This window comes from Pongo pygmaeus, chromosome 7, assembly GCF_028885625.2.
Source record: "Pongo pygmaeus isolate AG05252 chromosome 7, NHGRI_mPonPyg2-v2.0_pri, whole genome shotgun sequence".
Classification (NCBI taxonomy): Eukaryota; Metazoa; Chordata; class Mammalia; order Primates; family Hominidae; genus Pongo; species Pongo pygmaeus.
In genome coordinates this window covers 99,178,595-99,191,020 of record NC_072380.2, presented here as the reverse complement: position 1 = coordinate 99,191,020, position 12,426 = coordinate 99,178,595, and the positions used below count along the sequence as shown (strand labels likewise).

At 32.6% G+C, this 12,426-nt stretch overlaps 1 protein-coding gene across 4 annotated transcripts in view; it reads right to left on the bottom strand.

Moving 5' to 3' along the window:
• CNBD1 (cyclic nucleotide binding domain containing 1) overlaps positions 1–12,426 on the bottom strand; it is a 629,195-nt gene that overhangs the window by 584,775 nt on the left and 31,994 nt on the right. The window lies entirely within an intron of this gene.

Genomic DNA, 12,426 nt, shown 5'->3' with positions numbered 1-12,426 from the left:
GCTTCCAAGAGAAAGATTTTTAACTCAATATATACATATCAATTCTATACTATTTAGTCTAAGAAGCAACTAACAAAAATATAAAATATAAATATTTTGTGCTTTAAAAAGATCCAAATCTCAGTGAGAAACATTTTAAGAAATACAAAATGTATGATAATGTATGATAATGTCAATGTCAAAAATTTAATTTTTGAAGTTCAGTCTTTTTAAAACTCATATTTCTATAATTGATTAAAGTTTTATATAATGTACTACAGAATTAAAATCCCCCTAAAATTATTTAAAATAGTTTACATCTACATTACTAGAGAGAGTATTTATCTGAATCTTTGCCATTATGTATTAAAATCGCAGGCACTATTTTTTAGGTCTAGAATAAAGATGTGTTACAACAACAAAAGATCAGCATTTTCCAAATTCAGATCACTGAAATTACCTAGGATGCTTTTTGTAAGTAAAAATTTCTGATCCATTTCTTGATAATCATGAACTCCAACAGTAGAGCCCTGGGTGGGCTTCTCTTTTTTAAATATATTCCTCAGGATGACTCTTATGTGCAGCTACACCTTGATTCATGGCAAATACCAAAAATGCCAATAAGCAAGATTCAGAGAATAGCATTGTCATTAAAGGTTAGGTAATGATATTTGTTTCTGGAAAATCCACCTCATTCAATTTTCAATGGACAACACCATGAAAAGTTGGTCAATTTTTTAAAAAATGCTAAACATTCATCTTGAGAGCTTATTTCAATAATTATAAAAAATTATCATACTTCAAATTGAACACTGACAAACATCTTAGCCAATAGTTGCCACATGACAATGAACATAAAAATCCTCAAGAGAAGGCTTTTTTAAAAAGTCTTTTTCATTTTCATTGTAAATAATAACAACACATTCTAAAATATTTATAACAGCTTTTTCTTCTCTTGGATAATGTTTCTAAAACACCATATTGATGCTTTACACAAGACAAATTCTATATACTTTAAAAATCTTATTTAATGTAACATAATTGATTCAAACAACACAATATGATGTGATTTTCTATATTAGGCATTTTTATTCACTTTCTCACAGTGTATAGATACATTCACCAAGCATCGAGTCTTTTTAAAATCTGACCACTGATTTATTAGAGGCTTCCCAGGAAAAAAAAAAAATTCTGTTTGGAACTACATTCTACAATCATCTGTTTTACACATCTACCTGTTTTTCACTGGATACTTGTTATACTTGAATCATTCTACTAAGATCTTTTACATTGTTTTGTATTATTGCACATTTATATAACCTGACAATATACTTTATTTGAGATACTTTATTGACCCTTCTGCACAAAAAGAAACTGCAACCTTAATAATTTGCCTAATTCATATAACTAAGAAGTGGAGGATACAGGGTACAAATGAAAACTAAATTGACTCCAAAATCCATTATTTTAACCTCTGGAATATTCTGCCCCCCATTTAATAAAACACATTAGTTCTTGCTATGTGCCAGGCACTCTTCTAAGTAATGTATATGCATCTTACATAACTGTATTAACTAGATACTCCTATCCATTTTGTTCCTGAAAAGATGCTGAGGTCCAAAGAAGTACAAAAGTGTAGACATATGCAGCCTATACTACAAAACTTGGAATCCTATTCCAATTTGTGCTCTGGATAGATCATCTTTGGAGTGGCTAAAAAATTTATTTCCAAATACTAAGACTTTTCCCCAAGTCATTTTTTATGTGTATAACCTTAGTTACACTTACACACTTTATGTGCATAACCTTAGTTAGCTGCCTCCTTCACCTAATTCTCGAGAATTTCCAAGATGTGGTGGGTAATGTACATGGATTCAGTGTCTATGATCTGGGTCTCCAAAAGTAGTGTGTCCAAGAAGTGAAATACATGGAAGGTTGAAATGGAAGAGTCAAATGCTAGAGCTAGAGATGACATGATTTTTCAGATTGAGCCCCTGAATGGCCTGTAATGCTATAATTTATATTCTATGTCCCAAAAATGTAATGTGGAACATATTCCTACTTCTGAGTGTCTTGTTGAAACAACATATGTGTTCAGTAGAAAAGTACTATTGTCTAAAACCATGTGAAATCTGTAAATAAATGTATCTAAATATGGAATATAGAAGTAGCTGAGGGGAAACATAAAATAATTAGCTACAAAGCTAATTTTGTCTAGGGACAAAGAAATGTTTAGCATTATGGTAGGGTTGGAGAGTAGATCATGGACCTAAATACCTATCTGACCCTTTAATTCTGTTCTGAAGATGTTTTTTGTGATTTACCAGGCTATGAGTAAATACTACCCGTGGACAAAGAAGTTGTCACTTCATTGAAGCTTACCTGCAATAAACTTATCTATAAGAAAATAACTCCAACTTCCTCAAGCAGATGAAAGGGAAATACATTCAAAATATATAGGTTTACACAGCAGAACTCTAGAACACTTTCAGGATTCTCTATATACAGGGATTATAAAATTAAATGCTTATCATATCCAAGCAAGTGTCATAAGGTGGGAACTGTGGTAAGCTGAAAAGAGAATGCCCACATGGAGGGACTTGTGACCTCACCCTTAAGACCATTTTTCTCATGTATTAAAAGATGTTCAATGTATTCAGATCCTGTAGTTTTCTACAGAAGTCAGAGATCTGTACTCTCATGTAAAAATGACTTATTTTTAAATGTTAATAACTGCTATGGATTGTATGGCTCCCCCCAACTCCCAAAAAGGTATATATTAAAGCTCTAACACCCAATGTGACTATATTTGAAGATAAATGCAGTCTCTTTAACTACAAGGGAGGTTGGTAAATGTAGTCTAGCTCTGTGCCCAAAAAGTAGATAAAGTTTGGAGGAGCATACAGAAAACTTTAAGGTAGATATAAAATCACTGACTGTATTAGATTTGGATGTATTATTATTTAGAAATATATTTGTCATTTTATGGATAAGGAAATGATGCATATAAAGTTTAAATTACCTGCCTACGCTTATATAAAGTAGAAAAATGAGTGAACACATTCCAATTGTCTTGCTCTAAGATTAAGGGTCTTCCATTTCTCATCATAGGCAAAATCTAGTAGAGAAGGCAGGAAGTAACACGTCATACAGTCAGGGAATACTACCAAAGGCTTTAAGTGATCACCCTTCCCCTGGTCTAGGCTAGTCTACTCAGTGCTCTCATGGCTGAGTTCCACCCAGTGGAATATGAAAGAGAAGGCAGAAGGATGCGCCAAAAAAGATCCTTCCACAGAAGATTCTCAATGTCCTTTTCCCTTCCAGCTTGATGCAGAGGAACAAGGTGGCCCTGGAAGCCACACAATAAAGACTGAAGAGCAAATGTTTGGTAGAGGCCTGGGTTCCTAAACTAAAAGAACAAACTGTCAATGAAAAGCACCCCTTTATAGCATTATGTGGGAAAGAAATAAAATTATATTGTGTAAAGCTACTGAGATTTAGTGTTTATCTATAGCAGCCCGAAATATCCTAATACAATATTTCTTCTGCATCTCATTCAGTTTTGATCATGGGTCTGAAAACATAATAAGCTTTTAATAAGATACTTATTGATTAATTATATTTATGTGTTTGCCCTAAGGCAATTCATATTTTTTATTTTAAGTTAACTAAGGCAAGTCATAAAAGTTGAGTATATTCAATCACTTACAGATTGTTTCCTCCTGAATTTGTCTTACAAATATCATAGTATCTACATATGTATTTGATGAAAATTAAAAGAAATATAAGTGATATCCTGATAAAGGAGGCAGGTACAATTTGGTATGAATTAAGCTGATTGTATATTTTATATATGCAATATGCTTATTGCATATCTAAACACATTTTCATAATGCATGTCATCCTTTTATTACAATGAGTTGAAAAATAAACATTCCATAAAAATGTCAGCGTATTTAACATTAGGCCACTACAAAGTTTCCTGCTATTCCGTCTCTTCTGTTCTTATTTAAAAATTTTTTGGAAATGTGAGTTTCTAGCCTTATTCATGGACAAAGCTCATTAGCCAATGACTTTATGCATTCAAAATTATATTTTTTCAAAGAAGTTCCACATGCCATTGCAATTAAATATTAAGATTAATCTCAAACTTTTCATTTTCATAAAGTTCTGAAGGAAAATTTAAAGATCTGTTTGACAAAGTTAACTGCAAGATTGAATGTAAACCTCTTAGAGAGATATTATCATTCATAAAGGTTTACTTCCCCTGAAATAACTAACTTAAGTTCTCCCTACTTTGAGAATCAATATCTGATTTGCATATAAAACTGAAGTCCTGTAACTTTATATGAAGTATTTAAACCTTTCTTTTTTTTTATCTTTAGAAAAGGACTTCCTATTTTAGGATTGTTATAGTAGCTAGAAATAATAAAAGTAACACTTCAGGCCCACTGTTTATAGTATATTAGGCAAGTAAAAATGTTAATTGTTAATGTAAGTCCACGTACAGAATGTACAGCATTTAGATATCAGACAGTTTTTAAAATTTTATTAAAATCACAGGGCTAGAAGCCTCACTTTTAGTGTAAAAAAGGACAAGAATGTGAGTCACGATCAAATCTTCCTGTAGCAATACATATAAATGCAGTGCCTGTCATGTTAAATGCTATTAAGACTAGAAAAATCTAGTTATGAGAAAGATTTCTTTATTAAAAACTACCTAGACACAGACTCAGGAAAAACTTTTATCATGAGAACAGAACTATTAAAAAGGAAATATCTGGCACTCATATTCCTGTAGTGTAGGGTGTATCTTATACCTTAGAAGAACATACCTTATACCTTAGAACATACTTTATATGCACACATGCCAAAATGCAAAAAAAGAAAAAAAATCTTCAAGGTTTTTGCAGCATGGCAGTCTTGATTCTCTAAAGAGCCCTGTTGTTGCACATATCCTGCATAACAAATTTCTGGTGCATTGTTGGTCTTATGAAAGGTGACCTAGGTCTCCAAGGCCCACCACATTGCAAGAAAAGAGTGGGGGAAAGTGAGTGGATACTTGAGATGTGAGCAATGGGCAGAGAGGAGGGGTAGGGTGTGCTGAAGGCAGTCACTGATATGAAGGAGTATGGGTGGGAGGAATTGAGCCATGACCAAGGAACAAGGAGGGGAGCCCAGCCGTCTTTGTGGAAGGACTCTTGAAGGAGAATGGAGTAGCTTAGCTTGATGGTGCACACTGACTCTAGGAAGAGATAGATATAAATTCTCTGTTGAAGAATTTTTCATAATTTAGGCCACATGTTACTACTACATGTTAATAAGCAAATCTTTCACAGAAAGATCACCTGGAAAGACAAGCTGCCATAAGCGCAAGCCAGCAGCAACAACATCAGATTTATATCCCTAAGCCTATAATCTATGTTAGATATAAAATATAAAAGTTATATATAAAATCTTTATGAAAATAAAGGAGGCAGTCACAATGATGATTAATAACAAGAGACTATCAGGAATAGCCAGTCAAACTTCAAGAACTAAGTGAAAATTCTCAAATTGAAAATTACATATATTTTTAGTATCTTTAAATTTTATTTTTACTGTACATATTTAAGTGTACAACATGATGTTATAGAATACACATAGATAATAAAAGGATTCCTATAGAGAAGTAAATTAACATATCCATCATTTCATATAGTTACCCATTTTTTTTGTGGCAAGAACAGCTAAAATCTACTCATTTAGCATGAATTCCAAATACAGTGCAATGTTATTACCTATAATCCTCATATTGTATATCAGATCTCGTCACTTGTTCATCCTACATATATTCTACTTTGTATCCACTGACCTACATCTCCCCATTTCCTCCCTTCACCCTTGCCCCTAGTAACCACTGTTCTCTATCTCTGTATTTGCATTTCTTTAAATTTCACATATAAGTGGGATGATGTAGTATTTTACTTTCTGTGTCTGGCTTATTTAACTTAACATAAGGCTCTGGGTTCATCTATGTTGTGGCAAATGGCAAGATCTCATTCTTCTTTAGGGCTGAATAGTATTCCATTCGGTATATAAACCACATTTTTTATTTTTATTTTTTTACTTTTATTTCAGGTTCAGGGGTACACGTGCAGGTTTGTTACACAGGTAAATTGCGTTTCCTTTTTATCCTTCTAACAGTGTCTTTGGCAGAGCAGAAGATTTAAATTTTAAGGAAGTTCAGCTTAATCATTTTATCTTTCATCAGTCATGCTTTTGGTGTATTACCTAAGGAGTCATCACCAAACCCAACGTTACCTAGATTTTTTTGTTTGTTATCTTATATGGTTTTATACTTTTGCATTTTAAATTTAGATCTATGATCCATTTTGAGTTACTTTTGTGAATAATGTAAGGTCTCTGTCTAGACACATAGATATATATTTTTTGGATATGGATATCCAGTTGTTTCAGTATCATTTATTGAAAATCCATACTTTCTCCATTGAATTGGCTTGCTCCTTTGTTAAAGATCAGTTGACATACTTGTGTGGGTCTATTCATGAGCTCTGTATTCTGTTTAATTGATCCATTTGTCTATTTTGCTAATACCACATTGTTTTGATTGCTGTAGCTTTATAGTAAGTCTTGAATCTGAGTATTCATTTCTTTTTAAATTAGTAATTCAAAGAGTATACATGCAAGAGAAAAATCTCTTGTAAAATTGAAAACAATGTAAGTTACTTTGAATTTTATTTTGACCACTATTCTGACCATCACTTAACACTGAACTTTTTCACCACCCTCAGAGAAAACCCATATTAAATTAGTGAATATTCTTTTATTCTTTTTTGTGTCTTTATATACATTTCAGTGAACCAGTAGATATTTACAGATTTATGTTTAAGTGTGTGGTCTTTGTATATAAAAGATATATCATATTGTAAAATCTATCTGCAACTTACTTTTTTCCCATCCACAACATGACTTAGAGACCTGCCCATATTTGAACAAATAGATATGTCATTCTTTTTAACTTCTTCATAATATTTCATGGTATTAATATACCATACTTTATTTAACTATTCCCCTAATGATGAACACTAAAGTTGTTTCATTTTTTCTATCTCAAAAAAAATGCTGCAGTGAACACCCTTGTAAATGCCTTCCTATTTATGTGTGGGTGCTTCTCTGGGGTAAAACACTAAGAGGCACTTTTAGGGTACTGGGCATGTAATAGTTAATTATAAACACATAATGCACTCTCTATTCATTCGGGAATGTTGAGTCTGGGAAATAACAAACTGCACTTCATAGGCTTCCTTGCCAACTGTCTTATCCTATTAGATTTTGCCAATAGAAGGCACAGGTAGTAGATTAGAAATCAGAAGAGGAGAAAACATTATATTTTTACCTTCTCTTTCTCCTGTTTCTGGTGACATTTCTGGAATTGGCTGTGTTCCTCTGCCTTCAGCCATTCTTGAGTAGACTCACTATCTGCATTCTTGAATAGACCCACTATCTTTAGCCATTCTTGGGTGACTCACTATCTGCTTTCTGGTCCCTTCTTAGCAGTTCTAGCCTATCTGGGTGGCTCCTCCTAGACAATCCCAGAGCCTCTTTTCATACTCCATACCATGTCTCCTCTTTCAAGGCCCCCGTCTTAGGGTAGTAGCCACTTTGTGCAGTTACTTATCTGTATTAACTCACCCTCCTCTTTTGGATCTTTTAATTCTTTGGTAACTAGATTTCTGTATTAAACACCCACATGTTTCAAATATTGAGGTACTTCTTGTTTTTTCATTGCATCATGGCTGACTCGGTGAGTTTCAAGATCAGCTATATAATGTGCGGGGCCCAGTGCAAAATGAAAATATCAGCACCTTGTTCAAAAATTACTAAGCATTTCAAGATGCTGACAGTAGAGCATCAGGCCCTTTGGAGCATAAGTCTCATGCCCACGAAATTGGTTCTAGTGATTCTCCCTATAAATCTGTCACTTTTCCAGCAGCATATGAGAACAGATCTTTTCCCACATTGTTACCAAGACTTGAAGTTATCAAACTTTTACAGTAGCTGATATTTTATGGATGAAATTTCTGTCTTGTTTAATTTGTATTTCATGAATTTATTGGCCATTTTAATTTTCTTTTTGATGATTTCCTATTCATAGCAATTCCCCATTTTTCTATTGGGTTCTTTGTAGCAATTATTTACATAATTTAGATATCAATCTTCTTTTGTGATTAATATATGTTGCAGAATTTCTACAACTACTTCTCCCCATTCTGTTGGCAAGAACACTCACTGTCTTATGGCTAAATCTAGCTGACAGGAAGCTGCAAAGAGTGGTCTTGAGTTTTTAATTTTAATAATTATGATTTTTTAACTAATAAAGGAATTCAGTAAATTTACAGGATACAAAGCCAATAAAAAATTAGTAGTATTTTTATACACAAATAACAACACAAATGAAAAAGGAATCAAGAAAGCAATCCCCTTTATGATAGTATCAAAAAAACCCAACTTAGTAATAAATTAAACCAAGAAGGTGAAAGATCTGTACACTGAAAATTATAAAACAGTGATGAAATTTCAGATGACACAAATAAATAGAAAGATATCCACTGCCCCAAAGATATCCTTGGATTGGAAAAATTAATATTGTTAGAATGTTCATATTATCCAAACCAATATACAGATTCAATGCAATCTTTAATGAAGAACTATTGGTACTCTGTGAAGAATGCCATTGGTACTTCGTTAAAGATTGGGGGTATCATATGTACCCCCAAACATGTACAGTTATTATATACCAATTTAAAAACAATACATAAAAATAATTTAAAAAAATAGTTAAAATTAGAAATAGAATGCCTCCAACGTTGTTTTCCTTTCTCAGAATTGTTTTTGCTATTTGGGGTCCTTCATGTTTCCTTATGAATTTTAAAATGGGAAAAGAAGGAAATTGTACCCCTATCTTATGCCATACACAAAAATAAACTCAATAGTAGCCTATACTTGGGAAGAATATTTGTAGACCAAAATATATCTGATAAGGGATTAATATTTAAAATTTATAAAGAACTCATACAACGCAATAGAAAACCAAACAACACAATTAAAAAATGTGCAAAAGACATGAATAAACATTTCTCCAAAGAAGACATAGAAATGACATAGAAATAGTAGAAACTATTTGCAAAACACATATTTGATAAATAGCTGGCATCCAAAATCTACAAAGAACTCTTAAAACTCAACAATAAGAAAACAAAGAAATCAATTTTAAAATGGAATCTGAACAGATCCTCATCCAAGAATACATATAGGTGGAAATTAGCTTATGAAAAGATGATAAACATCATATGTCATTAGAGAATTACAAACTGAAGCAAAAGATACCACTAGACATTTATTAGAATGCCTAATATTAAAAACACCAACAACACAAATGATGACGAGGCTATGGAGCAAAAGAAACTCACTCATTTTGGGTGGGAATACAAAGTGGTGTAGCCATATTCGAACCGTTTGCTAGTTTCTTATAAAGCTAAGCATAAGCTTATCACATGATTCAGCAAGCATGGTCCTTGGTATTTTCCCAAAAACCTATGTTCACACAAAAACCTGCACATAAATGTTCATAGCAGCTTTATTTGTAATTGCTAAAACTTGAAAGCAACCAAGATGTACTTCAATAAGTGAACGGATAAAAACACTGTTGTATATCCATACAATAAATATTATTCAGCAATAAAAGGAATGAGCTATCAAGCCAAATACACACACACACACACACACACACACACACACACCATGCACACACACACAGAGAAAAAAATTTACATACATATTGTTTAGTGAAGGAAGCTACTGTGGTTTAAATGTGCCCCCAAAATTCATGCTTTTGAAACTTAATCCCCAGTGCCACAGTGTTGTAAGGTGGGGCTTAATAAAGGTGATTGAGTCATGAGGGTATGACTCATGAATTAATGCCATTATCACATTAGCAGGTTAATTATCATGAGATTGATATAAAGCAAGTCTAGTCCTTGGTGTCTTTCTCTATCTTCTCTATCTTTCAAAAGCTTGCTTTCGCCTTCCACTCTTATACCATAAGATCATCCTTGCCAGGTGCGAGTCTCATGCCCTTTGACTTCCCAGCCTCCAGAAGTGTGAGATATAAATTTATTTTCTTTATAAATTATCTAATCTCTGATATTATTTTATAGCAACAGAAAACAGACTAAGAAGGCAATCTGAAAATAATATATACAGTGTTATTCCAACTATATGACATTCTAAAAAAGGCAAAATTATAGAAACAGAGGAAAAAAATCAGTGGTTGTCAGGGGTTGAGGATGGGGAGAAGGGAGGGAGAAGAGATGGAGCAGAAGATTTTTAGAGTAGTAAAATTATTCTGTAATGTTAAACACACGTCATTACATGGAATGGTTGTTCCACGTCATTATATACTTGTCAAAAGCCCTGAAATGTTCAACATGAACAGTAATCCCTAATATAAATGGGCTTTAGTTAATAGTAAATAACAACATTGGCTAAAAATTGCAACACATATACCATGCTTCTGCAAGATATTGATCATATGGGAAATTAGGAAGGAAGGGTCAAGGTATATATGGAAATTATACTTTCTACTCAATTTTTTTGTAAAGCCAAAATTATTCAAAACTTAATCTATTAAAATATATGAATAAAATAGATTTAACTTGTAGTACATAATGTGGAATTAAGATGAGAAGAGATTTGAGAATGTAATTCCACTTATAAGTTTGGTAGTCCTGGATTCAGGTAATAAAAGCTAGAGTGGAGTAGTAGATTAAAAAATGAGTGATAAACAGTAGAGATAAAATGGAACAGTAGAATCTAATTATAACACATGGAGAAATAAAGAGAAAAGGTAACAAAACATACCTGCAAGATTTTCATGCTTTAATTACTGGGTAAATGCAGGCATTCCACAAGTATTTTTTGAATGTCAGCTATGTATCATGCACTGAAATAAGCAATAAAAACTCTCAAGTGCACCAAACTAATAGGATTGCTTTTTTTTCCAGGAGTTTACAGTCTAAATGTAGTGACATGGATAGAAATAGAGAAACAAAGCAAGTTTTCAGGAAAGAATGAGTTTGTTTCTGAAATCAAGATCTAGGGAAATCTGAAGGTTAATGAAATCTTAGCTATTAGCTATAGCAACTCCTCTAATTTGAGTAAGTTTAAGATAATATCGTCTAGACCAGTGTTCCTTAAGAGGAAGGGAGGATGGGAAAAGGAGGACTATTGACATTTTGGTTGGGACAGTGTGCAAGATTTCACTGCACATTACTAAAGGTTTAAAATCCCCACTGCCTTCTAGTCATGGTAATAACTATAAATGTGTATACATTTCTGCCCTACGTAGAAAACCCTGCCTAAACAATTGGCTATAAGAGTGTACACGTTAGGTAAAACATTATTAATAGGCATGCCTTGAATTATAAGCTTCCAACTTGTTAACAACCTATTGAATAAATGTAAGATCCCACCTATGTCTGCCCACATTTTCTGCCATCCCAAAAGACAGGGCTGTTCTGGATTGAGAGTGCCAGCTAGTGGTCATCAGAGGAAACCTCAAAATAAAAAATGGCTTCATTCCAGACAAAGCAATGTTTAATGGCTCAAAGCTCAGATCATTTCTTTTATGTGTACATAAACCACCTTTTTAAAGCTCTCCTCCCTTTCCTTTCTCTTCTAAACTTTATATCCATAAAAATAAAAGTCCCCTATCTCTTCATTTCTTTATTTCTTAAGACAAAAATACATGTCTAATTATGTCTGGAAAGCCAACAGAATTATCAAAACATTCTCATTAAGAAAAAGAAAGGTTCTCACCAACATCCTGTGAGTGAAAAAAAGAGAAGAAAAAGGAAAGTAAGATATTCTGAAACAAAAATTAATAATGAATATACCGTAAAGGGTTTTCCAGGAACCTCCTTAAAATCATCATAATTGTCTCTATCAAACTCTTAATACTTTTCTAATTAAATGTACTGAAACAATGAAAACAATTACTCAATTTTTAATTTTTTTCATTAATTAGTATAAATCTTAAAATGTTATTTTCCTATTTATTATAAAAGCATAACATTTCAGATATATTTTGAACAAATGAGGGAAAATTGGGTACTCTATGACTTTGTCAGTTAGCTCTTTTGTTTTAAATAACAATGATTAACAATCATATTAAGTTAAAGAGTTTCCACTAGATGATTGAGTTGACTTCCTGTTCTACAATTCTATGATTGTATAATATTGTGTCTTTGGAAAATTCTGAATGCTTGACAGTTAATTTATAAATGGACTTTGGGCTAAAAGCTGTTCATGGGTGATAGTTTTTATAAGTTTTCAACTGTTCATGGGTTATAGTTTTTATAAGCATTTGACCTTTTTTAATAATAA